Source organism: Mustelus asterias, chromosome 22 (genome assembly GCF_964213995.1).
Source record: "Mustelus asterias chromosome 22, sMusAst1.hap1.1, whole genome shotgun sequence".
In the NCBI taxonomy this organism is placed as follows: Eukaryota; Metazoa; Chordata; class Chondrichthyes; order Carcharhiniformes; family Triakidae; genus Mustelus; species Mustelus asterias.
The window spans coordinates 12,665,158-12,692,133 of record NC_135822.1 but is presented as its reverse complement, the minus strand read 5'-3'; positions in this window follow the sequence as shown (position 1 = coordinate 12,692,133).

Below are 26,976 nucleotides of genomic sequence, written 5' to 3'. Positions count from 1 at the left end.
TTAGATTTTTCAAATACTGGGAAGGAAATCCATTGTTTTGAGGTTCTGGGAAGGAATGAGATGGAGAAAGAGATGAGTGAAATTAATTTTGGTTTCTAAACAGTAAGGATAGAGAGAGGATGGCAACATGGCGTTTTGGAGGAACAGGAAGAAATTCAAAGGGGCACTGGTCATATTAATAAAATGAAAAGTAACAAGAAAGGCTGTAACATTGAAATTGGTTGCGAAGGATAAAGATTTTTAATGGTTTTAGCCTTGAATGACCCCAGCCATCCTTGTACATTTTTACCATAATGTCAATGGGAACAGCCAGGGTACAGACAGAACCTATCCCGCAACTTCGATATTACATAGTGTATTAGCACAGAAACACCAACCAGTCCATACCAACATTTATGCTCTCCTAGTCTCTTCCCATTACTTCTCTCTAACTCTATCAGTCTAAGTCTGTATTCCCTTCTTCCTAATACACTTATCTAGCCTCTTAAGAGCATCAATGTTCACCTCAATGTTGGAATGTCCATGCTCTCATCACTCTCTGGGTACAGATGTTTTTCTGTATTGCCGCTTTGATTTCTGCTCTTGTTAAAATGCTGTGTGGGACAATCTCTTGGGGTGGAGCCTCTACCATTTAAAAGGCCATCATTGCAAATCTATGCCCGGAGTTCCCATATCCGGAGTCTTCGATGGAATGTAATATGTGGTTGGGGATGGTTATGCCTTGGAAGATCATGAGCATTTTGGATAAAATAGATGTTCAAAATTATATGGAGTTTTGATGGAGTAAATAGGGAGGAATGGGATGAAGGTATATTGCTATAACACTTTTCACATTGTTGAAACATCCAAAAGTGATACACAGCCAGTTAAATACTTTGAAAAGTTGTCCCTGTTGCAGCAGCTAATCTGCACACAGCCGTTTTATGGCATTGATTGTAAGGAATGAATATTGACCTCAACATCATGAAACCACCTTGCTCTATTTCAGATAGTGTCATGGGCCTGTCAGATCCCCAACATCATAGACAAATGCAAAGTCAACATAACATCTTACCTGAAAGTTGGATGAAATCTTTCTCCTCTGTCAGCACCGAGGTCTTCCCTGAATCAGTTTCGCTAGCAGTCACGTTAGCGCACAGGATAAGTTGTTTGAATTCAGTGCTATTTGACAAAAGCACACAGAGGTGAGGCAGCATACTTAGGTAAATGGAAGATTACACACTCCGTTATAAACGGTTGCTATTCTGAATTTGGGTGAAATATAATGCAATTTGTATCTGCAGTTAAATCAGAATCCAAATTCCTTCCCACAAAGGGTATCCCTTGATATATTTGTCAAGCCAGTGCCTGTGGTAGAGACAAGGGACACCAAAAAAGAGATAAATCTTTTCAATTCTTTACCCCAGGAAATTATGGATACTCAGTGGTTGAATATATTCAAGACAGAGGTCAATAGATTTTTGGGAACTAAGGGAATTAAAGGATTTTAGATAATGGGAGAAATTGGAGTTGAGCAAAGGATCAACCATGATCATGTTGAGTGTTATTTGAGGGGTACTCATCCAAGCAAGTGGAGAGCATATCATTACACTCCTGACTTGTGCCTTGTGGATAGTGGTCAGCTTTGGGGAGTCAGGATGTGAGTTACTTGCTGTGAAATTCCTTGCCTCCAACCTGCTCTTGTGGCCACAGTATTTATTTAGTTGCTCCAGTTCAGTTTCTGGTTCAAGGCAACCCCCAGGATGTTGATCGTAGCGGATCCAGCTATGGTAATGCCATTGGATGTCAAGGGGAGATTGTTAGTTTCTGTCTTGTTGGACATGGTCATTGCCTGGCACTTTGTGTGGTGTGAATGTTACTTGCCACTTATTAGCCAAAGCTTGAATACTGTACAGGTCTTGCAGCATCTGGATAGGGACTGTTTCAGTATCAGAGCAGTCTTCAATGGTGTTGAATATTGTGCAATCATCAGTGAGCATCCTCTTTTTGATGGAGGGAAGAAAATGGTGGGGCCCAGAACACTACCCTGAGGAACTCCTGCAGGACTGTCCTGAGGCTGGGATGATTAACTTCCAACAACCATAACTATCTTCCGTTGTGCTAGTTATGACTCCAACCAGCGAAGGCTTTTCCGTCAGATTCCCATTGACTCCAGTTTTGCTCGGGCTCCGTGATGCCACACTCCACCTCAAATTCCACCTTAACGTCAAGGGCAGTCATTCTTGTATAGGGTGTTGGATACCATTCGGTGGGTCTCAATGAAGTCCTCATAGTCTTAACTAAGTTAACTCTATGTATAATTAACTACAAGAACTGTGTACATATATACAGTAAAGGGTTCAAGCTAGAAGCTGTCTCCATGCTTGCTTGTGCACACGGCTCTTTCCAATATTAGACAAAGTGTGGGTCATGTACTGCCTTACATCATGGTGTTGGCAGTCAGTATCACATTAACCCTATATATGTCAAATTCTTATACCCCACCTTTCCCCCCCTGTCTTTATCCATTGTATTTCAAGTTCTTCGAGCTTACCCCATATATTTACATTGTTATTACTACTCTTCTGCTTGCTTCAAGTCTCTGAATTTAACAGAATAGGCCGTCTCGAAGCCTTATAACTTCCATAACTCATTCTCACTTCTATTGGATGAATGGTAGGGTCTGCCATTGCAGGAAAACTGTTGATGTGGAGGTAATTCTGTCACCTGGGTACCTTGTTATCTCTTTTCTCCGTTCCTTGGTATTGAACCACTCTTTGTCAATATGGTGATAGGTGGTTGTTCTTCCATCCTGTTTTTTTGCAGGGTGGATGGATGTTGTGTTCACCTCCATGTTGTTTCTTCCTCTTTGTGTGAATCATCGTGATGTTCTCTGACAGAAGATGGCCTTTTCTGTTATGAGGATGTGTTTTTTTTTAGTAAGCTCACTTTTGCATTTGGCTGTTTGGTGTGCCGTCGGCAACAAATGGCTGCTATTTGGTTCCAGCATTATTTATGGCACTGTAGTTGGCTGAGAGTTGCATCATTTGCTCTGTGATCACATTGTTGACCAGAATCAACAGTTGTCAGAGCCACAGTTTAAGGCTCTTCTGGTTGTTGGTTGCTCTCCTGTCTATCCTCCACTGGAAGCGTGTGGTAACCATCTGAGTGGTTGGCTGGTCTGACCAATGAGGGCTTTCTGGCACTTGTGACGAAAATGGTCAAAGAGAAAAGACAGTTCAGAGATAAAGTCCCAGTTGGGATACCTTTTCTTGTTTGAGCTCCTGGAAACTTGCAGATCTGTATAATTTACGACACTGATCGTCTTGACGTTTACTGCCATTTTGAGAATCATAGAATCACTATGCCACCGTGCCGCCCCACTTGGGTGGGTTATCAGCAAGAGCCCAAAGAATAGTACCTCAGAAAAGCAGCAACACTGTATTTGAATAATTTGCACATCAAAATCAGGCCACATGCGGCATGGTGGCAGAGTGGTTAGTACTGCTGCCTCACAGTGCCGGGGACCCGGGTTCAATTCCGGCCTCGGGTCACTGTCTGTGTGGGGTTTGCACAGTCTCCCCGTGTCTGCGTGGGTTTCCTCCAGGTGTTCCAAAATGAAAATCCAGAATCTTTGGCCTCAACCAATAAGCCTTGATGTGCAGTCTTGTTCCCATGAGGCACCTTTGGGTCTTCTGTGTTTAGAAGCTTTGACCGTGCACGCCTGGGTGAACCTGTTGTAAACCTCAATGACGTAACATCACATCGGCGAGGTACGAAAATTTAGTGAAGGGGGAATGTATGGTGAGGAGGGGTGTATGATTATATTAAAATTTATTTAAATGTATTAAATCTGGTTCTCACTCATTATGATCGTGAACCTGATTACGTCGCCAACGAGATTCATAATTTTCAGATTTCACCAGATCTTGAGCCCCCACTGTTGATCCCACGACAGAGAATGTGGGCTCAAGATTGCCCCCATAGTTCCAATATCTCTCTCTACCTTTGGATACCAAAAATAGATAGCCTACTGCTTTCATATGGACTATCCTTGTGTGCTTTGACGAAATTCCTCTAATCTCTCTCTAAGTTTTGGTGGAAAAGTGATTCATAAATCTCATAGGAGACAGCCATGATCTACACTTAGTTCATTTCAATGTGTGAAATGTTTCTGCGATTTCTAGCACTTCCTGAATGACAGACATACTTTTACTGATCCCTGCTGTAAATAACTCATCCAAGTTTAACCTATTTTCTTAAGCCAATTCCTTCCCATAGGGAGATTTACTTCCCCCTACTGCTACCAATGGCAAATAATAGGATGCATTATCATAGTGCACACTAACGCTAAATTCAACCAACAGTGGAATACTGTTATTGGAATAACTATTCAGTTTAACAGCAGTTTTACATAAGGGAATGTGACTTAGGTATTAATTATACTCTCGTTCTGAGATAACAGATACTATTGCAGCTTTATCAATGATGAAATTGAGTTGTGAATCTCCTATTTCCATTTTTACTATGGATGCTGGAATTATATCTTCAGCAGAACGAATAAGGTGGGAAACTAACTCAACACGACTCCCTATTTTCCCGACCTCCCTGACCTCTTCCCCCTCACCAACTGTCCTCCATCCTGTCTCCTTCACTCTCCCTACCCCCCCATTCCCTCTTCTCCAAGTCGACCATCCTGGGGCTGGGAAAATTCCCGCCAACATTATATACAAATGAGCTGGAATTTTGCAGCATGACCACAATGACTCACAGCTCTCTTACTCCCTCTAGAGTGGATCAGTAAATACAAGCTTGTAAGCTGCACATTCTCAGTTACAGCTGATAAAAACAGAAGTAGATTTTATGGACTAGCACTCACAGCACGGAACTTTACTTGACAGTAGGATATCGTTGGAATTAAAGTGCAGAATTGAAAAAAACTCCTACGTTTTTCAGCAATTAAAGGGGAGATTGTACCTATTGTTGACCTTTGCACCCAAATTCTCAATATACACAGGCTATTTGTGCAAAACTCAAGAATACTAACTGATAAAAAATTATCCAAGAGTGAATTGCCTTAGAAGCATGCCTTTTTATTATAATCTTGACAAAGGAAGTCAACAGAAAGAGTATTGTTGTGAATAAATCTGCACAAAACTGGCAATTTTAAAATGTCACAATGTAGCATTTTCCTCATAAAACACAGGTAGAGCCTCAGTGCTAGACAAGGCTTTCTCCAATGGGCTTGGCTTTTAAACCAGAGCCTTTTCTGTTAATGAGAACAATTAACAGCACAAAATAGGCAATTAAGAGGCACATGGGGCACATAAAGGAACTGCATTCTTCATCGTCAAATCTACAGAATCTCCTATAAAATACAGCAAGTTGGACACTAGCATTAAAATTGCAGAATTTAAAGGGGACAGAGAAATCCAGGCTATTTTGCTGAAAAAAACCATGAAGTTTGGTGTTAGCATAAAGCCTGAGTCCATTGTTCCCAAAATAAGCACCATTTCTCATTTTTGCTCATCAATGGGGGCTGGAGTTTGCAATGATTTGCACTGAAAGCTTAGCTTTAGTGCAAAGCTGTTTTGACTGTGTATAACCTTGAAGGTTATGTAAATTTGGAATCATCATGGATCAGATTCCTACACAGAGTGAAGGAAGACATAGTACAGGTGATACCTTTACCCCTCTGCAATTGAAAATCCAATGTGACATCAACAAAAGTATAACAAAGAGGAATAAACACACAACATACTGGAAATACTCAAACTGGTCTGGGAGCATCTGTGAAGAGAGGAACAGAAGGGGCTGAATTTTCCCAATATATTGGAGATGGCTGGGAGGTAAGAAGACTGGCGATATGATGGGGGTAGGTATCATGAGGGAACCCAATCTCTTCCTTACAGCCAGCAATGGGCATCCCAACAGCTCAGTTGCCTACCAAGCAGTCAGCTGATTCACTTAATAGTCAAATTAAAGGTCACTTCCCACCCTGAAGGAAGGCCCCACCACCATGTTTTATGGCCCACGTCAGGTCTCTCTGATGGCAATGGCCATCTGCATAGAATGGCACAACTGTTGCAACACAACTGACTGGTTGGTTGCCAGGGCCCATATGCCTGGCCCAGCTTTCCTCCTCAAAATCAACCTGCTCACCAAAGGAAGACCCTTTCCTTAATGTTGCAGCCTCAGCTGCGGCCACTGTAAGCAGGGATGTTGCTGCAACTGCTGAGCTACAGCCTCTCCGAATGGACCAGCATCGCTAAGCTGCAGGCCACCATCCTCTGTTGGAAAGAGGTCTCAGCGGCAGACTGTTAGTTGGCTGCTGCCAGTCAGGTGCCATGTGGGTGCCCAACACACAGTATTGCCTCCTGCTTTTGGCCTCAGTAGCAACATGTCAAGGTCCTCTGAAAAATTCATCCTGTTCAATCTGGTTTGTTCTCCATAGATACTGACAGGCCTGCTAAATATATCCAGAATATTGTTTTTATTTCAGATTTCCTGCATTCAAGGCATTTTGCTTTTGCATTACAAAGTGTCCCTGGTGTACCTTAGACCTCCATACTTTAAACACCTACCTACAATTAATTGAAGTGCCTGTATACAATGGCATTTGATAAGCACGTGGCGCTAAAGGACAATTCCAGCTGGAACCCAAATTGGTTTCAGAACAGTAGTTGTAGTTCAAAAGCCCAAAACATTTAAATACAATTTTAAGGTGCAGTTTTTATGTATAAAAGGCATTTCTGCCCATTCAGCAAACATTATCATAGGTTGATTCTTGTTAAACCTGCTGCAAAATACAGAATCCCTCTTGCCCCCAATAAATGTGTAAGGAAATATGAAGTCAATGTTTATTCATTAATATAGCACCTCAGCAAATTGAGTGAACTTTCTTTTCTAATTTGTCGCGGAAATACCCAGGAAAACTGTGTGTGAGTGTGTGTGTTTTAGGTCATTGTGACGTGCACAGTGAAACAGTGATGTCTCTCCACATCATTTATGTCACTGAACCAAGAACTTGCAAACAAGATTTGTCAGTAGAATCTTTAGTTGAGGGTTATCAATGCTGGTACGACTTCAATGTTAGCATCAAGCACTGTTCGGTCAGGTACATCACAACATAATACACACTTGCCACTGATTCAGCAGGTGCTAAAACTTCAAGCCCCAACCCAGAGACTTGAACACATAATTCAGGCTGGCACTCCAATACTGAGGGAGGGCTGCACTGTCAGAGGTGCTGTTTTTCAAATTAAAGCAATGTTTCATCAGCCCCCTCAGCTGGACATTAAAACCCCAATGGCAATATTCAAAGAACATCTGGAGAGATATCCCTGGTGTTCAAGCCAATATTTATTCCTCAACCAAATTTACTAAAATGTATTATCTGGCCATTATATAATTTTTATTTGTAGGACCTTGCTGTGCACAAATTTGTTGATGCATTTCCTACATTTTAACAGTGACTACAAGTGAACAGAAAGACTTTCATATGGCACCTTTAACAAGGCCATCTTGTGTCATCATCTTGTGCTTGTGTCTGTGGCATCTCTGTTCATCTCTCCTGAGTTGCCACCTATCTCTGACCTTCTATTCAGCTCCACCTTCTCAACCACTCCCTCTTCAATTATATAATCCATCACATTTCTACCCCTCTTCAACTCTGAAGAAGAGTCAAATGGACCCGAAACATTAACTCTGATCCTCTCTCCACAGATGCTGCTGAGTCTTTCCAGCATTTTCTGTTTTTATTTCAGGTTTCCAGCATCTGCAGTATTTGGCTTTTAGTTTACTGTGTTACTCAAGGCTTGTTTGGATGATGTAATGTTATCTAATTTGAATTTATATAGTATTTCCATTACAGTCATTGATTTATTTCATTTTGCATGTTATTCCAGCTAGGAATACACAGTGCAGAACATCTATGGTACAGTATTTCAACTTGTACATTTTTCTTTGGGGCAAGAAATGCCTGAAGGAACCTACTTCTGGCATTTAAATAATTCTTATGATTCACATTAAGTTATTTCATTTAAAGTCCCAATTTTCAGGAACGCAGCTACAACTTTAAGCGAGGACTTACTGTATTGTCTTCTGCTATCCTTCACATTGGCACTCCTTGGTAATGACACAGCAGGAAGTGAGACCAATGACATTGATGATAACTGCCATTACCACAGATCATGTAAAATCTTTGTTTTTCATTAATGTTTACTGATACATACAAAATGACCTGCAAGTGTTAGGAAGTTGAAAAATACTCAACAATGGCCTCATGAAACTCATTGTCCATCAGGGATGTAACAGTGTCTCCATGATGATATTTATGTTACATAGGAAATAAGCATATTACAGACAGTTGCCCCTTTGTCATATTCAAATCCAGCTCAATCTGTTGGAATGAAAGATTTCCTTTAGCCCGGAACTGTTAGTAAATGTGGTGGATAGGAATACAAATCTTCCCAGACTATTAACCAAAATAATGTTCCAAATTGAGAGGTCAAGGTTATTAGCAGGGTGATTCATTGGGATGGACCATCAGTGACCAGAGAACACAACTTCAAGTTAACTGGCAAAAGAACCAGAGGCAACATGGGAAAAACATTTGTTATGATTTGAAATTCTCTGCCTAAAATGTTGACAGAAGCAGATTCTATAATAACTTTCAGAAGGAAATTAGGTAAATACTTGAAGGGGAAAAATGTGCAGGGCGAGGTAGAAAGAGATGGAATTATTGGGCAGCTCTTTTAAAACACCATAACAGGAATAATGACCTTTATCTGTACTGTATCATTTTAGAATTCTGTCAAGTAAGGTTGCAGCAGCCCGAAACTCAATTCATTGTTGTTACAGAGAGGCTACAAAGGAGGTTGGTATGGTAAATTAACATGCTACAGTAGTCCAATTGGGGCACAAATGAAAGATTGAATTGTTCTGATGTCTGAACATTCCCCATGGATTCACTCATAAATACCATCTGTGAAGTGGTATGAGACTGCATCCCTTTTTGTTATTAAGGACCGTCTTAAAGCCTACAGCACCATAATATGCCAGATCCTAATGATTATGTGTAGTGATAAATTTAATAATAGTAACAGTGGCTTGGCACACTCTAAATTGCTGGACTCACTTTCAAAGAAGTCACTTGACCTGTGCTAATGTAGGAAATGTGCCCAGCTACAAATTCACTTTAGTTTCCCTTTGAATTATTGACGGCAGAACAGAAGTGGATGGGACCTGAAAGTACCAGTGTCGGCTGGTATGCCTGTTTCCCAGCCCCATTTCCGGTGTCAGCCATTTGTGTCGAGGTGGGTTTGGGATTGGCAGCATTACCCACCCTAATTAAATTCTCCCTCAATGTACCTGAACAGACACCGGAGTGTGGTGACTAGGGGATTTTCACAGTAACTTCATTGCAGTGTTAATGTAAGCCTACTTGTGGCACTAATAAATAAACTTTTAATAGAGGCCAACTGGGACTTTACAGTTGACCTCTCGTGTCCCAATGCAACAGGACAGTTTAACTCCTGAAGTAGGGCATCCAGAGGTGGGGTGGGGACGGAGGGGGTGCAGCAAAGGCCCTCCCTGTATGCCTTTGTGTGGGTGCAACTAAAGGCCACTTGTAGAGGCATTCCCTACAGTGGTGTCCTGGCTGTTGTATCTTTTTCATTTAAAGTTTTAAAAGTGTTGGTGTGAAGGTGCCTTCCTGTTGAGACATTCTATTAGTTCCTTACCATCTGTAATCTCTTGGTCCTTTAATGCTGGAAGGCCTCTAATTGGCCCTCTAGCTTTGAGAGCCCATCCACTGCCCTTAATTGGAATACCAAAAAGCCAAAGAGTGACTATCTTCCTTTAGTTGTGGGTTTGAGATCTACATACAGTCCTGGCTCAGCAGCTTCACAGCGCCAGGGACCCAGATTCGATTCCTGGCTTAGGTCACTATCTGTGTGGAGTTTGCACGTTCTCCCTGTGTCTGCGTGGGTTTCCTCCGGGTGCTCCCACATTCTGAAAGATGTGCTGGTTAGGTGCATTGACCCGAACAGGCACCGGACTGTGGTGACTAGGGGAATTTCACAGTAGCTTCATTGCAGTGTTAATGTAAGCCTTACTTGTGACACTAATAAATAAACTTTAAAACACTCCTGTTTCCTGCATCCTTGAGGAAAAATCCAGTCCCCTAGGTTAATCATGCAAAGTTTCAAGAAGCTCCACTAACCCATGAATCCTTCTAATCCCAATTAATCTAAAATCAGTCAGGGCTAAAATTTCTTGGGCCTTCTGCTAATCCCCTGAAAAGTTGTCCCTTCTAATCTCCTCTAACTGTACCATGGCTGTAAACTCCCAGTTCAAAATGGATATCGCTAGCACCTTAAGTATAGCCACTTCAAGTCAGAATTTTCCTGGTTCTAATATTCTTTAACTCTGGAGTCTTGCATTGAAAACTCTCTCTCTTCTCAGCTTGGTTATACCAGAAATCCAATTTACTATTGGAAGTCCATCAGTTAGAAATAGATTTAAATTCTTTTAGTCAGCAAACATAACTTCAGCTGAACTGAAAGATTTTTTCTGCAGCAATTTTGTTCTGAACTATTAAATCTAAAACCCTGTTTGAGATCGGAGTCACACCCATAATCTACTTACACCTATAATTTATTTATTGGTTGACCCCTTTCCTACTGTTTACCTCGTAGGCAATTTGGTCACACGATCAGTTACAGGAAGCAAGGTGTTTTACCAGCTTTAATCATCTCCTGGTGAAACCTAACGTCTAAAAGAAGACCCCCATCACCTCAACATAAAATATGGGTTTTTCCCCAAAAAGCACATAGGCCATCATTCTAAACAAAAATTCTAATATCTACGTAATTTTTTGCCCAAGGATTTTATATACATGCCACCTAAGCTTGCAATCCTCCAATTTCAAATAACCTATCAAACTGGAAAGAATCTAGTCCCTTAATTATTCTGTTTATCTCAGAAACATAATCATAAATAACAGCAGTGTACCCCTTGAACGTACAAGTCTAGAAGTAAAATCAATTGCTACATGCCAAACCAGTATTGTCAGTATGCATTTGGCTCGGAAATATCTGTGCCTACTGTTATTAGCAGTCATCGAGATAAACATTTTCCCTGGTTCCAGTTGAGCCATCTATCTCTTGCCCTCACCTAAGTCCTCCAGTGTGCTTCTTCAAGCACATTGACGGATCAGGAAGTAAGAGCTTTACTGAGCATCAAATCCATGCTAACCTGACCTGTAATTGTATCAGGAAAAAAAGCACCAATCCCATCATGTGCACACCCTCAGAACATGGATGAAAAAAAAGAAAGAAAGCACCGTCATGACCACAGGACATCCTAAAGTTCTTTATTGACAATTAAGTATTTTTTAAGTGTGGTCATTGTTGCAACATTGAAATGACAGAAGCCAATTTGCATACAGCAATGTCCCAAAAACAGAAATGAGGTGAGTTACAGATTAGCCTGGTCAATGGTAACCTTCAAGATGATGATAGTGTGTGAATTCATTGATAGTCTTGCCATTGAATGTCAAAAGGAGATGGTTAGATTTTCTATTGTTGGAAATGGTCATTGTCTTGCATCTGTGTGGTGTGAACGTTACTTGCTACTTATCTGCCCAAGCCTGAACATTGTCCAAATTGCTACATATACAGATTGCTTCTGTATCTGAGGAGTTGCAAATGGTGCTAACATTGTGCATCATCAGTGAACATTTGGTGATGGACATTGAATTCTCCCACCCAGAGTACATTCTGTGCCCTTGTAACCCTCAGCACTAATCTGTTTCGATGTTGTTAGTTGATTCATACATATTGATCAAAACACTCAAATCCTAATAAAATGGAAAGCACCTGGCCAGATGTTACAACATATTAACTAATGTAACAAAGTAATCTAAAAGTATCAAAAAATACAGACAAAGAGTGTACAATGGCATAAATCATCTGCAATATGTCTTAGGTGGAAGATCCAGAAGTACTGTGACACACATCTCTGAGTTAACCCATATCCTGTCCATCTCAAACATCTGCTTTATAAAAGTATGGAGAGAAAGACACTTGGTGGCACAGTCAGTCTGGATGCTGAGAATTCACCTCTGAGACCTCGATTGCAATCATGCCAGACTGATGGAATGAAAATGTCTTCCCTCCGCTTGCTGTGATGTTCCAACACGGCATGAGGTTGGCTGGTCTCAGATCAACTCTCAGTCGACTTTAGCCCATAGTCCTAATTAGCTATTAAACTGGTATTTCACAGAGAGATGCCACAAGAAGGTGATGTGGAAAATGGAAGAAATACATATCGATGCAATAAGTATGTCCTGTTTTTAGGTGTGGTTGAGGCACAATGTTGGGGCAGAGTAGACACTGAATTTTACTCTGCTTATTACTGACCTAGCTGTACTGGCTACTGACATGTTTCTGCAACTGAAAAGCATTTCCACATCACAATGCAAAGAACTCTTCGCCTCAAAAATCACAAAAATTCACAGGTCGGTTGTGTGAAACCTTTTTTTTGTTTGTTTTCTGTTTTCTCATCTTTATTTTTGAATTCTTTGACATTACTGGAATAAGGTCAAACTAGAAGGGAATTCAAGAGGAATCTCTCAGAGAAAAATCACTCAACAGACAGCGAGCAAATGACAATGCCCGTAATTTCACCTTTTTGCAGGGTAATTTTTTTCATAAGTAGCTTCATGACAGGCAGACAAGGGCCGCCTGTGCGTTGTGAGATTTATCTAATGGCTTGCTGATGAGCTGCTGGGACTTGGGTCCTTTAATGAGACCCACAAGTCTCTCTTCCCTGCCAGAACCACCAACAAATCAACAGAGTTTGATAGCAGTCATCTGTTAACCTTAAATTTAACTGTCACCTTGCATTTTGTATTCATAACAGCTGATTAACATTTTAATAAAAGTCAATACGAATGTAAACTTTCCCAGAATATTCCAGATTAAGCTGCAGTACCAAAATCATGAGTGCAGCTTCACTGAATTAAAATAGCATGGAGATGTTACCAAAAGCTGGCACAGGAGCTAGGGCATAGGTTTAAAGTGAAGGGGAGAAATACAAAAGAGTTCAGGGGGGCAATTTTTTTCACACAGAGGGTGGTGAGTGTCTGGAACAAGCTGCCAGAGGTAGTAGTAGAAGTGGGTACAATTTTGTCTTTTAAAAAGCATTTAGACAGTTACATGGGTAAGATGGGTATAGAAGGATATGGACCAAATGTGGGCAAATGGGACTAGCTTAGTGGCTAAAATAAAGGATGACATGGACAAGTTGGGCCTCTATGAGGCCTACATGATGTCATAATGTTATAAGAATCAACACTCCAGATGAACATAGATCTTTCACAACCCATGCCCTTTATCTGTCAGCCAGCAATAATTTAAGATGAACATATTCAAAGTCCATAATCATGAGCAAAGAATAAGGCTGAATAAATATGTTGTAATGTACAGCTCAAAGTTCAGTGAGTAGTATGTCTATGAGAACAAATGTCCATGTGTAAGATCACAGAATCATGGAATTGTGACAACATAGAGGGAGGCCATTCAGCCTCCCTCACGTCTGCACCAGCTCTCCAAAAAAGTAATTTACCTAGCTCCACTACCCGACCTTCTCCCCATTACCATCCACATTCTTCTTTTTCAGGTAACAGTCCAATTTCCTCCTGAATGTCTCGATTGAATCTACCTCTACCACACTTTTAAGCAGTGCATTCCAGGTCTCAACTGCACGTTTGCGAAAATGTTTTTCCTTATGTCATTGTTGCTTCTTTTGCCAATTACCTTAAATCTGTGCTCTCTTTTTCTTGATCCTCCTACCTTTTTCCCTGCCTACACTGTCCAGCTCCCTCCTGATTTTGAATACCTCTATCAAATCTGCTCCCAACTTTCTATCCTCCAAGGAAAATAGTCCCAACTTCTCCAATCTACCTCCACACCTGAAGTTCTTTACCCTGGGAATATTTTTGTGAATCTTTTCTGTATGCTCTCCAATGCCTTCACAACTTTTCTAAACTGTGGAGCCCGGAAGACCAATTTAGCATTATATCCTTTATTTTATATTGTCTCTCCATGTTCTTCCTACCCAGAAAAATCACTTAGTATTTCCCTGCATTATATTTCATCTGCCACTTTTCTGTCCATTCCACCAACTTATCTATGTCCTTTGAAAGTTCTGCACCATCCTTCTTACAGTTCACAATGGTTCTGGGTGGGATTCTCCAGCCATGTGAGCTCTAGGACGGGAAATTCCCATCGTGCTCAACAGATCTCTGAATGGTCCGCTGAATTTTTTTGTCTCACCTGCTACGATTCCCGCAGTGGGTGAGATGGGAGAATTTCAGTCTCTAAGTTTTGTATCATACACAAATTTTGAAATTGTGCCTTGTACACCAAAACATTAATATTTATCAGGAAAAACAAGAGTCTCAACATCAACCCTCAGGAACTCCACTACAACCGGCATGCTTGGTTTCATCGGACAGAACATTGAATACAGGAGTTGGAATGTCTTGTTGAAGTTGTACAAGACTTTGGTAAGGCCACACTTGGAATACTATATACAGTTCTGGTCACCCTATTATAGAAAGAGTGCAGAAAAGATTTACTACAATGCTACTGGGACTTGATGGTTTGAGTTATAAGGAGAGGCTGGATAGACTGGGACTTTTTTCCCTGGAGCGAAGAGGCTGAGGGGTGATCTTATAGAGGTCTATAAAATAATGAGGGGCATAGATCAGCTAGACAGTCAATATCTTTTCCCAAAGGTAGGGGAGTCTAAAACTAAAGGGCATAGGTTTAAGGTAAGAGACACAAAAGTGTCCAGAGGGGCAATTTTTTTCACATAGAGGGTGGTGAGTGTCTGGAACAAGCTGCCAGAGGTAGTAGTAGAGGCGGGTACAATTTTGTCTTTTAAAAAGCATTTAGATAGTTATATGGATACGATGGGTAGAGAGGGATATGGGCCAAATGAGGGCAATTGGGATTAGCTTAGGGGTTTTTTAAAAAAAGGGCAGCATGGACAAGTTGGGCCGAAGGGCCTGTTTCTATGCTGTAAACCTCTATGACTCTAACCCTTTCTCCAGTCCAAAGAAAATCCATTAACCACTATTCTGTTTCCCATCACTCCTGACATGCTGAATTTTCTTAGCCTTCTAAGAAAGTAGAGGCATTGGTGGGCTTTCTGAACTACATTGTCCACTTGGAGAGTCCAGGACAGATTGTTGGCGATGTGAACATATAGTGTTGCAGTTCAAGTAGGGTGAAGAGAAATATTGATGTAGACAGGGGCATGTCCTCCACTACGTTTCCTGAAGTCAATGACTAACTCCTTTGTTTTACTGACATTGAGGGAGAGATTATTCTCATTGCACCATTTCACCTGATTCTCTGTCTCTTTCCTGTACACTGTCTCGGATTTGTTTGAGATCCAATCCTCTACAGCGGTGTCATCAGCAATCTTGAAAATTAAGTTTGAGCAGAATTTGGCCACACAGTCATAGGTGTATAAGGAGTATAGTAAGGGGCTGAGGACATGGCTTTGCAGGGCACCGGTGTTGAGGATAGTCGTGGAGGAGGTGTTGTCACCTATCCTTACTGATTGCAGTCTATGGGTTAGGAAGTCGAGGATCTAATCGCAGAGGGAGGAGCAGAGCCCTAGGCCACAGAGTTTGGAGATGAGTTTTGTTGAAATAATGATGTTGAAGGCTGAGCTGTCGTCAATAAATAGGAGTCTGTAATACACAGTCGGGAGGGAGTTGCCCTGCGTGTCCCTCAATATTGATCTGGACCCCATGAAGTCTCATCAGGCCAAACATGAACAAGGAAATGCCAGCTAAATACCACCTAGCATTCACCCACAACCCAACATATCACAGCCAATGAATCAGTACTCCCCCACATTCAGCACCAATTGGAATAAGTGCTGAGGGTGGCAAGGGTACAGAATGTATTCTGGGTGGGAAACTTCAATGTCCATCATCAAATGTTTTCTGATGATGCACAATGTCAGCTCCATTTGCAACTCGTCAGATACAGAAACAATCTGTATATGTAGGAATTTGGACAATGTTCAAGCCTGGGCAGATAAGTAGCAAGTAACATTCACGCCACACAGATGCAAGACAATGACCATTTCCAACAACAGAAAATCTAACCATCTCCTCTTGACATTCAATGGCAATACTATCAATGAATTCACGCACTATCATCATCTTGGAGGTTACCATTGACCAGTAACTGAACTGGATTAGTCATATAAATACTGTGGCTGCAGGAGCAGGTCAGAGGCTAGGAATTCCGCAGAGAGTAACTCACCTCCTGACTCCCAGAAGCTTGTCCACTATCTACAAGGCACAAGTCATTTGGAAGGTAGTGGTATAATCAGACAAAATCAGCACGGATTTACAAAAGGGAATCCATGCTTAACGAATCTATTGGAATTTTTTGAGGATGTAACTAGTAGAACCAGTGGATGTGGTTTATTTAGACTTTAAGAAAGCTTTCGACAAGGTCTCACATAATAGACAACAATGTAAAGTTAAAACACATGGGATTGCAGGTAATGTCTTGAGATGGTTAGCAGATATGAAGCAAAGATTTGACATAAATGGATCTTTTTCTGAATGGCAGTCAGTGACTAGTGGGGTTCCGCAGGGATCTGTGCTACGATCTCAACTGTTCATATTACATATTAATGATTTGGAAGAGGGAACTGAATGTATTATCTCCAAATTTGCTGATGATACAAAGTTGGGTGGGAGGGCAAACTGTGAGGAGGATGCAGAGATGCTTCAGCGTGATTTGGACAGGCTGAGTATGTGGGCATCTGCATGGCAGATGCAGTATAATGTGGATAAATGTGAGGTTATCCACTTCGGTAGCAAATAATAGGAAGACAGATTATTACTTGAATGGGTGTAAATTGAGACAGGTGGATACTCAACAGGAGGGTTATAGGTAAGCCTATATATGAGCCTAGGTAGGTAGGGACATGACCGGCGCAACTTGTGGGCCGAAGGGCCTGTTTGTGCTGTATTTTTTCTATGTTCTATGTTCTAAGACTTTGGAGTCCTTGTGTATCAGTGGCTGAAATAAGTACGCTGGTACAGCAGGCAGTAAAGAAGGCAAATGGTATTTGGTCTTCATAGCGAGGGGATTTGAGTACACATATAGGGATGTTTTGCAGCAATTGTATAGGGCGTTGGTGAGGCCACACCTGGAGTATTGTGTGCAGCTTTGGAGTCCTTATCCGAGGAAGGATGTCCTTGCTATAGAGGGAGTACAGCGAAGGTTTACCAGGCTTGATTCCTGGGAAGGCAGGTCTGTCATATGATTTAGGATTCTATTCACTGGAGTTTAGAAGGATGAGAGGGGATCTCATAGAAACTTGTAAAATCCTAGCAGGGTTAGACTCAGAAAGAATGTTCCCAATGGTGGGGAGTCCAGAACTAGGGGTCATAGTTTGAGGATCAGGGGTAAACCTTTTAGAACTGAGTTGAGGAAACATTTCTTCACCCAGAGGGTGGTGAATGAGTAGAATTCACTACCACAGAATGTAGTTGAGGCCAAAATGTTGTCTGATTTCAAGAAGAAATTAGATATAGCTCTTGGGGCTAAAGGGATCAAGAGATATGGGAGGAGGGAGGGATCAGGACATTGAATTCGATGATCACCATGATCAAGATGAATGGTGGAGCAGGCTCGAAGGTCCAAATGGCCTACTCCTGCTTCTAGTTCCTATGTTTCTAAGTCAGGAACATGATGGAGTACTCTCCACTTGACTGGATGAATGCAGCTCCAACAACACTCAAGAAGCTTAACACTATTGAGGACAAAAGAGCCAGCCCTTTGGTTGGTACCCAGCTACCACATTAAACATTCATTCCCTTCACTACTGACGCACAGTGGCAGCCATGTGTAACCATTTATGTGCACTGCAGCAACTTAACAAAGCTCCTTCTACACACGTTCCAAACCTGTGATCTCTATCACCTAGAAGAATAAGGGCAGCAATTGCATGGAAACACCACCACCTGCAAGCCACATATCAACCTGACTTGGAAGCATATCACTGTTTCTTCACTGTCGCTGGGTCAAAATCCGGGAACTCCCTTCCTAACAGCACTGTGAGTGTACCTACACCACATGGACTGCAGCAGTTCAAGAAGACCCTCTTAAGTTCAACTAGGATGAGTAATAATTGTTGGCCTGGCCAGTGATGCCCACACCCTGTGAATGAATAAATTAAACTAATCCCTGGATCTGCTGGGTGAACCAAAGCATACATTCAGGATCCCAGTTGCTTGTTCTATTACAGCTCTGGTGGCTAGGTGGCTGTTATTTTACCTTTCCTAGGCATCATTGTCTGCACTCCTCACAGGTGTCATCAGCCACATTTTCAGAGGGTAGCCCCTGTCTTCAAGAATTCAGCTGCTAACTCTGCTTTGAGGTGTGACTGTCTCAGGGATGTTTAACTGATGCAGACTGAAAGCATGATGGCAGCTCCTTCACAATCCTGTACAGGCCAGCAGAATGATGTTTCTGAGATCAGAGATGAGCTGAACATTGATGAATGGGAGAGTTTTCTATTAATGACGACTGCAGGGTGCCTTGAGTGTCACTTGTATGCTTCCAATGACCCCTGCAGAAAGGCAGCAAGAGTGGCAAAGCCAAATGCTCATTCATTCTGACTGGCCTCATCAATTGAGGAGTGCACATAAGTCCCAGAGCTGGTGAATATGGCATCCATCACCTGTGAGGTGCACATGTGGTCAGTAGATTGTTGGATTTTGCAAATTTGACCGGCAGATCCTAAGAAGGTACCAGAGTTGAAGAAGTGAAGGGGTCAGATGACTTTGACAGCCACCAAGCAATGTTTTCCCATCTGGTCTACTTGACAAGGGGTCTCCTTGCAGGAGGCTGTAAATGTCTGTGATCAGCTGATATGAAACCCCGAGCCTTCAGAGGCTGTCATGCTCGCTTATATTCAGGAAGCTTATTATCTGCCTTCAGCCCTGTGAACTGGACCTCTTGTACTTTTTCTCTTTCTCCTGCAGTGTGGCAAATGATTGATGAGAAGGCTGTTGCTACTCCTGCTGATATTACTCCGGATGCTGCTGTTCAAATTGTTCCTCATCTGAGGTCCATGGCAAAGACCCATAACGCTAACCAAAGGTTGATAGCTGGAAAATGCAGATCATAGACAATTGGTAGAACTGACCTCCAAAGTGGAAACCACTTCTATTGCTGTGATACACTCAGAACAAGCGTTCAGAGAAAAAAAACCTTTCTCCTAGGCAAGGGAGCAGGTGGGAGACCTCAGCACTTAAAGAATTTCTTGTCTGTTATTTAGTTCCTTTGAATCCCGCAGCCCTCTCACCTTCATTTCCCTAGAAAGTTCCACGAAGCCCAGGAAACCTGTGCATCCACAGTTAACATTCAATTCCTGAGTTAAAACAGCTCTTAATGAGCACTTTACATATAATAATTGCAAACCTGTGTGTCACACAAGAGTTTTCCATGCGCTGCGGATTGCACTCAGGTTAAAGGTGGAGGTTGATGGGTTGCTGTTGGCTTCCCGATGTACTGATACTTTTAACCAACAGGCCACCAAATCCATTAATTTTATTCAGAAGTTGAAATCCCACTACAACAAGTTGGAGAGGAGAAATCAATGTTAATCTGCAGGTAGAGCATGAAGATTGCTGGTTTATTCTGAAAACCCAACTGGTCCTACCTGAGGTCCAATTATCACTACATAACAACTTTGAATGTTTTCAGGGCTCTAGCAGTGCAGCGGGCTAGGAGACATCAGCAGAGGCTGTTTTACAGGCTTCCCACTGGGCGCCATGGCCTCCGTGTGTCTCCCAGCTGAAGATTTTCAGAGTAATCAGCTTCATGCCGGAAATCATCGTGGCGCTGTTTTCAAAATGGTAATCGAGATTTGCATTTTATTAGTGGGCTCAGGACTGAATTCTCCGGGCCCATTAGCATCTCCCCTCCACCCGCCCCCCAGGAGTGGAGTGGTTCCAGCGGGGTTTACAACTGCTCCAAACAAACGGGGAACAGGCGGTCGACCCCACTAGAGTGAAGAAAAGCCATTGAAGCCTCCTAGATCGAGGGATAAGGAGGGTGTCCCTTGGACAGTGCGAGCCTGGTATTGCCAGCCTGGCACCCTGGCACTGCCCAAGGGGCAAACTAGCAATGCCAGCCTGGCACCCTGGCACTGCCCAATGGGCAAACTGGCAATGCCCAAGGAGCACATTGGCATTGCCCAGCAGTCATCAGGCAGTGGCAAGGGGGCAGGGCCAGAGGGGATGGAGCGTGTTGTGAGGGTGATCAGTGGGGGTCCCACTGCCACTCTGCATTTGGGATCACGGGCTGAGGGAGGGAGGACAGCAATTGGGGCTGGCCATTTGGGTTCGGGGGGGGAAGGGATCAGGGCTGCCAGGGGGTTGGGGCTGCCGGGTGAGTGGGCGGGATGGGGGGGCTGGGGAAATCGGGAAATTGGCCAGGCAAGGGGGACTTAGGGGATGGCCCGGGGAGGTCCATGAGGCCAGCGATTTGGGGGGTGGATGTTTGGTAGGCCAGCGATGGGGGATTATGGGGCTAGCCAGCAATTGAGAAGCTGGCAATGCGGGTCCACTGCGCATGCGCCAACCACCGCTCTGACAGATCGGCGCCAGCGCAATGGCCCACTCAGTGCTAAGCTGCCGGCCTCTCCAGCAGGAATAGGCCCTTCCCCCTGATTTTCAGAAGAAATCCCGCGAGGGCACTCTGCGATGCACAAAGCATGAGAGATTCAATCTGAAAATCATGCAAAAAAAATCGGCAGGAGTTACTCCCGTTTTCATGCAAATTGGGGACTTAGAATTTTTTTGGTAGAATCCCAGCCTACATTTTTAATATTAGCTTAAAACAGGTAACATATTCACTGATATTTAAAGCATTCAAAATTAAGTTTAAAACTGTTCTGTTCAGCTGTTGCCTTCTTAAATCTGATATTGGACAAGACAGCAGTTATACCACAAAAGACATGAAGCCCAATCAATGCACAATGTTTTCTGAAACCTCGTTTTCCATACTTTGTCTTTAGAGTAATGTGCAGTCAGGTCATCAACTTTGCATGTACATCCTCAATCGCATTACAGGAAAAACCACAGTCCTCACAAAAAGTAAAGATTGACCAGGAAGAAAAAGGTGGAATGAAGGCTTGATGAAAGCAAGGAAAGAAGGAACATATAAAAGGACAAAACACAAAAAAAAATAGTTGGAGAGACTGATCAGCCAGAAACTATAATTTTAAACATGGAATTTGATACTCAGAGAAAGTGCAAGATACAGTAGAAACTCAAGGGATTAAGATTCTGGCCTTAATCCATACAGCACCAGTATTATCATTTAGATATTTAATTAAGATAATGACCCTATAATCATAATGTCATCAGTAAATGCCTTTGTAAAATGTACAGGGGAGCTAGTTACCCTGTCTTAATGCTGGTTTTGATCAGAATCGCTCCAGAGTAGAAACATTGAAAGAAGTCCTCGATTCAACAATGTTTGGCTTGCGAGGAATTTTGACCCAATTTACATCCTTTTGGTCAAAGATGGGGCATAGTGCTTCAGAATGTTGAGGCATGTTTTTCTGTATTGCAATGAATGAGTTTGAGAAAGGAGGCAGGCCACAAGATCCAACAATTCATTTATGTCAGAGGCTTCTATGAAAGGAAACACTCGTTCCCTGTGAGAATAATTTACATGTACACAGCATCTTCAACGTTAGAACATCCCATGCCTTTGAAAGTAATTTTAAGGAGAGCTGGTGCCAAGTAAGGAAAGGAAAGCAGGGGTGGCTGAATCATCGACAGTCAGATAAAAGCACACGAGGCTCAGTTTAGCTGATTCATTAGTGACAGACAATACTTTAGACTGGGAAGATTATAAAGTTAATGATCTCAACTGTGAGGTACGCTAGGATAACAACAGAAATGAAGGAGTGTTGGAAGATAGACTGTCATTCAATACCTGGCTGGGGTCCCGGCTGGGATCTAAAATTGGTAGAATAAAATTGCCTATTAGCCCCAGCTATGGCATTTCTCTAAATCCCATCTCGGATTATAGAAATTCTGGGAAAATCATGAGAACGTGAAAGGCACTACTTTTTGCCAGTTTTATCTTTACACTCCTGCAGCCCTAAACCTCCCCCCACCCACCGCCAGCTCCCAAGTCAGAAGTCCAGTGGATGGGATCTGGTGCATGTCCTGATAAATGTGGACTTGGTGCCTTGGACTCCAAGGGCAGGGGTGGGGGGGGGGGGGGGGGGGAGGGGGGGGGAGGGCTCAAGGAGATAAGTTCTGTGCCCATGTGCCCCTCTGCCACTGCCAGACTGCAGAGGGAGGGTTCCCCAGGGATCTGGGGGTTTGGTGGGCTGGGGGGAACAGGTTGACTTCTGGACTCCTGTGGGGTCCTGTTGATGGACTGTCCCTTCTTGCCCTGGGAAAAGTGGAGAACAGTCTGAGCATGGTGATTTCAGGCAGCTTTCTGTTAAAATCTTTATTCTTGTCTGTGCACTGTGAAGCCTTTGAATTGGCCTGTCACTTTAATATCCATGCCTCCTGGACACCTGGAAGCCATAAAAATCACAGCAACCCTCTATTCTACAGAGGGGATTGCCCTTGCTCTCTCTCAGAAGCCCCAGGTGTGAGCAGACCTTTTTGATGTCCGCTGACTGACAGGAGGTTGTTTCACTGGAGGGATTCTCTTTTGTAGCCTGGATGAGCTGTAGGTGCAGCTTGACCACTTCGAACTGCTCTAATTGACAGTTCCAGAGCAGATCAAATAGTTCATTGTTGATACATTCCTGGGATGAGAGGGTTATCCTATCAAGAGAGACTAAATAGTCTGGAACTGTATTCCTTGGAGTTTAGAAGACTGAGGGTTGACCTTATTCAAACATATAAGATCCGGAGGGAGCTTGACAGGATAGATGGTGAGATATTGTCACTAGTGGGAGAATCTCAAACAAGGGACATAGCTACAAGATAAAGGGCTGGTCATTTGAAACCGAGATGCGTGGAAATTTCTTCTCACAGAATGTGATCAATCACTGGAATTCTCTATCCCAAAGGATGGTGGAGGCTGGATCATTAAAAGTATTTAAAGTAAAGGTGGATAAGTATTTGATAGGTTGAGGAATAGAAGGCAATGGGGAAATAGAAAAGGAGTTGAGGCTGGCATAGATCAGACATGATCGTATTGAATGTCAAGGCAAGCTTGAAGGGCCTGGTGGCCTACTCCTGCTTTTATTTCTTGTGATCTTGTAATACAATCCAGTAAGTCTCAAGTATTGCCTCTTGTTTGTTTATAAACAGATTTGTTCTGATTGACAGGTCCAGGCTATTTCATAGCAAACAGGAGCTTTCACTTCCTTTTTTCTAACTGTAGTGTTTATAAACATTCTTGTTCTTTGATCCAAAGACCTTGGCTTATTGTTTTTTTTCACATGGTGAGTTTTTTTCAACCACTCATGCAGGAATCGTATGCCTGAACTGGAAGTAGCTTTCAGCAATAAAAGAGGCTAGCACCTCTCTGCCCTGCCACCATGTTAGTGACATCCTAGCAGTCACAGTGACACCCTGGCAGTCACTGCAATGCCAGGGTGTCACTGCCAGCGTATCACTGCCAAGGGGGGGGGAGGGGGGGTGAGGGCGGAGTGGGCTTAAGGGTGCTCTGAAGGGGAGTGGGGAGTGAGGGCACTCCCATATTTGAGTATCACTCTTGTGGGGGGGGTTGAGGCCTCTGACTGGGGGTTGGGAGGAGGGTTGGGTCACCCTCATGCCTGCATACTATGTAGGGGTTGACCCATTACCTGTTCTTTCAGTGGTGGGGGCGAGGATGCTTGACAGCAAGGGGTCACTATGTCTGTTGTGGGAACAGGGGGGCCTGTGAAGGAATGCTGAGATCGGGAAACCCTTTCAAAAGGGCGTTCTGATCGCTGTAAAGCCAGAGGTTCTGACGTGTTTCCCGTAGGGTATTTTTTTCCCACCTAAAGGCAGTTGAATCCCACCTAGGAGGCGCTGTTAATGCCAATGGGAAACACTCTGGTTCTCTCGTTTTCTCACTGGCAGCAGCACTTAAAGTGCGATCAGGAGAATTGCGCCATTGGTGTCAACTGCAAAAGATAGTATTATATGGAATCTTATTACTACTCTTCATCAGTTTATTCCTATGTCACTTCTTCACCAACTTATGGCATTCTGTGCTCTCAGCTCATCTCCTTGCTGTTTGTATGCACCATAACCTCTGTATTTGTCTCCAACAGTGAACACGCACTGCAATCCAAACCTAATTGATGACATGAAATGCTTTGAAACCTTTCAACCATGTGATAAAATGGTAAGAAGGTGTTGTGGCCAGGTAACTTCCCTGCCTTTGAACCAGAAGCTCTGGGTTGATTCCCACTCCAGGACTTCATGTCCATGGAAGGTCGAACAGGTTGATTACCAACCTGGAAATTCTTCCAGTATGGCTATGTCGGGTGATAAAAGTGGGAGTGACTCCTGGTCAACCATACTTGATGTGGAGTGGCACCCCTCAAGTTATGGCCTCAGGCTTCAGGCTAGTCACTTACTTCAGTAAAAACAAACTATGTAAAACAGACATAGAAATCATAGAAATCATAGAAACCCAGTGCAGAAGGAGGCCATTCGGCCCATCGAGTCTGTACCGACCACAATCCCACCCAGGCCCTACCCCCACATATTTTTACCTGCTAATCCCTCTAACTTACGCATCTCAGGACTCTAAGGGGCAATTTTTAACCTGGCCAATCAACCTAACCCGCACATCTTTGGACTGTGGGAGGAAACCGGAGCACCCGGAGGAAACCCACGCAGACACGAGGAGAATGTGCAAACTCCACACAGACAGTGACCCGAGCTGGGAATCGAACGTAGGACCCTGGAGCTGTGAAGCAGCAGTGCTAACCACTGTGCTACCGTGCCGCCCCAACATATATATGCGTTTTACCTCATGCGTCTCGAGATGTCTTTTAAATCTGGGATAAGGTAGTGAGTTAAAGACTAGTTTCAGTCTGGGACCCATACTCAAAAAAAAGCAACAATGTTACGTACCTTCATTTAATTAAGGACCTCAAAACCAAAGGCAAAAATGGCAATAAGCTGGACAAAGGAATGTTAGACTGACCTGGATCGTCATCTACAACGTTAAACCTCGAGTTTCCTTCAGAGAACCTATGAAAAATAAAGTCAAAGAACTCAATTTTATGGGGTCTGCAAGAGCTGGATAGGAGGCTGGGTGGAGGCTGGAAAATGGCAAGGGAAGATTAGAACAACTTCCGATTATAACAACATTTATTGAAACATTTAAGCTAACCTGGAAATTTCAATTTTGACTTCATTTCTCATTGAAAATACAAAGCGTTCATTTCACTAAACTCATTGGTTTCTGAATGATTAGTCTAGTAAAACGAGTTTCTTAATTAATTTGTCTAAATTGGTGTTAACGATTTAGAACTATCAATATTCCTGAGTGATTATTTTGTTAAATGTTTGAAAATGACTGTCAAATAAATTGCCAATTGATTTAAAATTATTCCTCAGAAGTGTTTGATGGGCTGACAATATTAACCAGTGATCTACTGACTGATTTTGAAATCAATGTTATGCTTAAAGTCCAGCAATGATGAGACTAAGGGTAGGAAATCTGGGATGGAAATTTTCATGGCCCTTTGAAGGGGGAGGGTGGGGAGGGAGGGGGTAGTGCGGCACGGATGGGTTGAGTGGGGTCTGGAGGAAATTGAATTTTGGGACTGAAGACACTGGAACAGACGTCTGATGCCTTCATTTCAGAACTGGATATTCCAAGGCATGGTGGGAGGACACTGCGCCTGATACAGCAAAAAAGGTAATTAAGGCAATTAAATGGCCAACTGAAAGTAAGAGATTTAAATTTTTTTCCAGAAAGTAGATAGGGGCCTCACCAGATAAGTAGACTTGACAAGCAAGTGGTAGGTCAGTGCTGGTTTTGCTCGACAGCTATCGGATAAGCCAGCGTTGCCTCCTAGGGTGGGTGGAGAAGTGTGGGCATTGCATCTCACTGTTAGACGTGAGGGCAAAGGTGCAGCGCTCAGGAGCATGCAGCCGAGTGCAACTGGGAACTGGCACTCATGTGAATTAAATGGGGAGGAGGCATCTGGGTAAGTGGCATTGGAAACTGAGAATGCCCAACCACTCTGGACATTGTTGATTCAGGAGATGGCATTGCTAGTGAGGAGGAGCAATAGAGAGGGAGAGAATTTCAACCACAGGCAATTGGACTGCAACAATCTCAGGGCTATCAGGAGCACCAGCCTCAGGTTGGGGACACAGGAGGAGGGTGCAGAAGGGAACGCAGCCAGTCTCCTGTAAGCAGAAGAGCCCTGCGGTGAGGGTCTATTGTCAGAGGTTGTGCTATCTTCAACTGTCCAAGCAGCAGTGTTACCAAAGTCTGTGCCTCTAAAGGGAAACCATCACAGACCTGTACTCCATGATGCCAGCCACACACTTCCAGTGGCATTGAAGGTCACCATGGTATAGAGTATAAATATATTTATACCATGGTATAAAGATGGTACTGAACATCTATACCTTTGGTTCTTTTCAGGGGTTCATTGACAAATGTGTGGGATCTGCCAATCTGCAGCATATCAATACATCACCTGCTGAGCATTGCCTTCTTCAAGTGGGGCAACCAATATATCAATTTCCAGACAGTCAAACTGAGAGAATTGGCTTTGGGGCTATTGCTGGATTTTCCCAGGTGCAGGGTGTCATCGACTGCACACATGTGGCTATTAAGGCTCCCACAGGCCAGCCAGCTGTCTTCATGAACATGAAAGATTTCCATTCACTCAATGTACAACCTGTCTCCAGATGGTGCTGCAGGTGTGTGAACAATA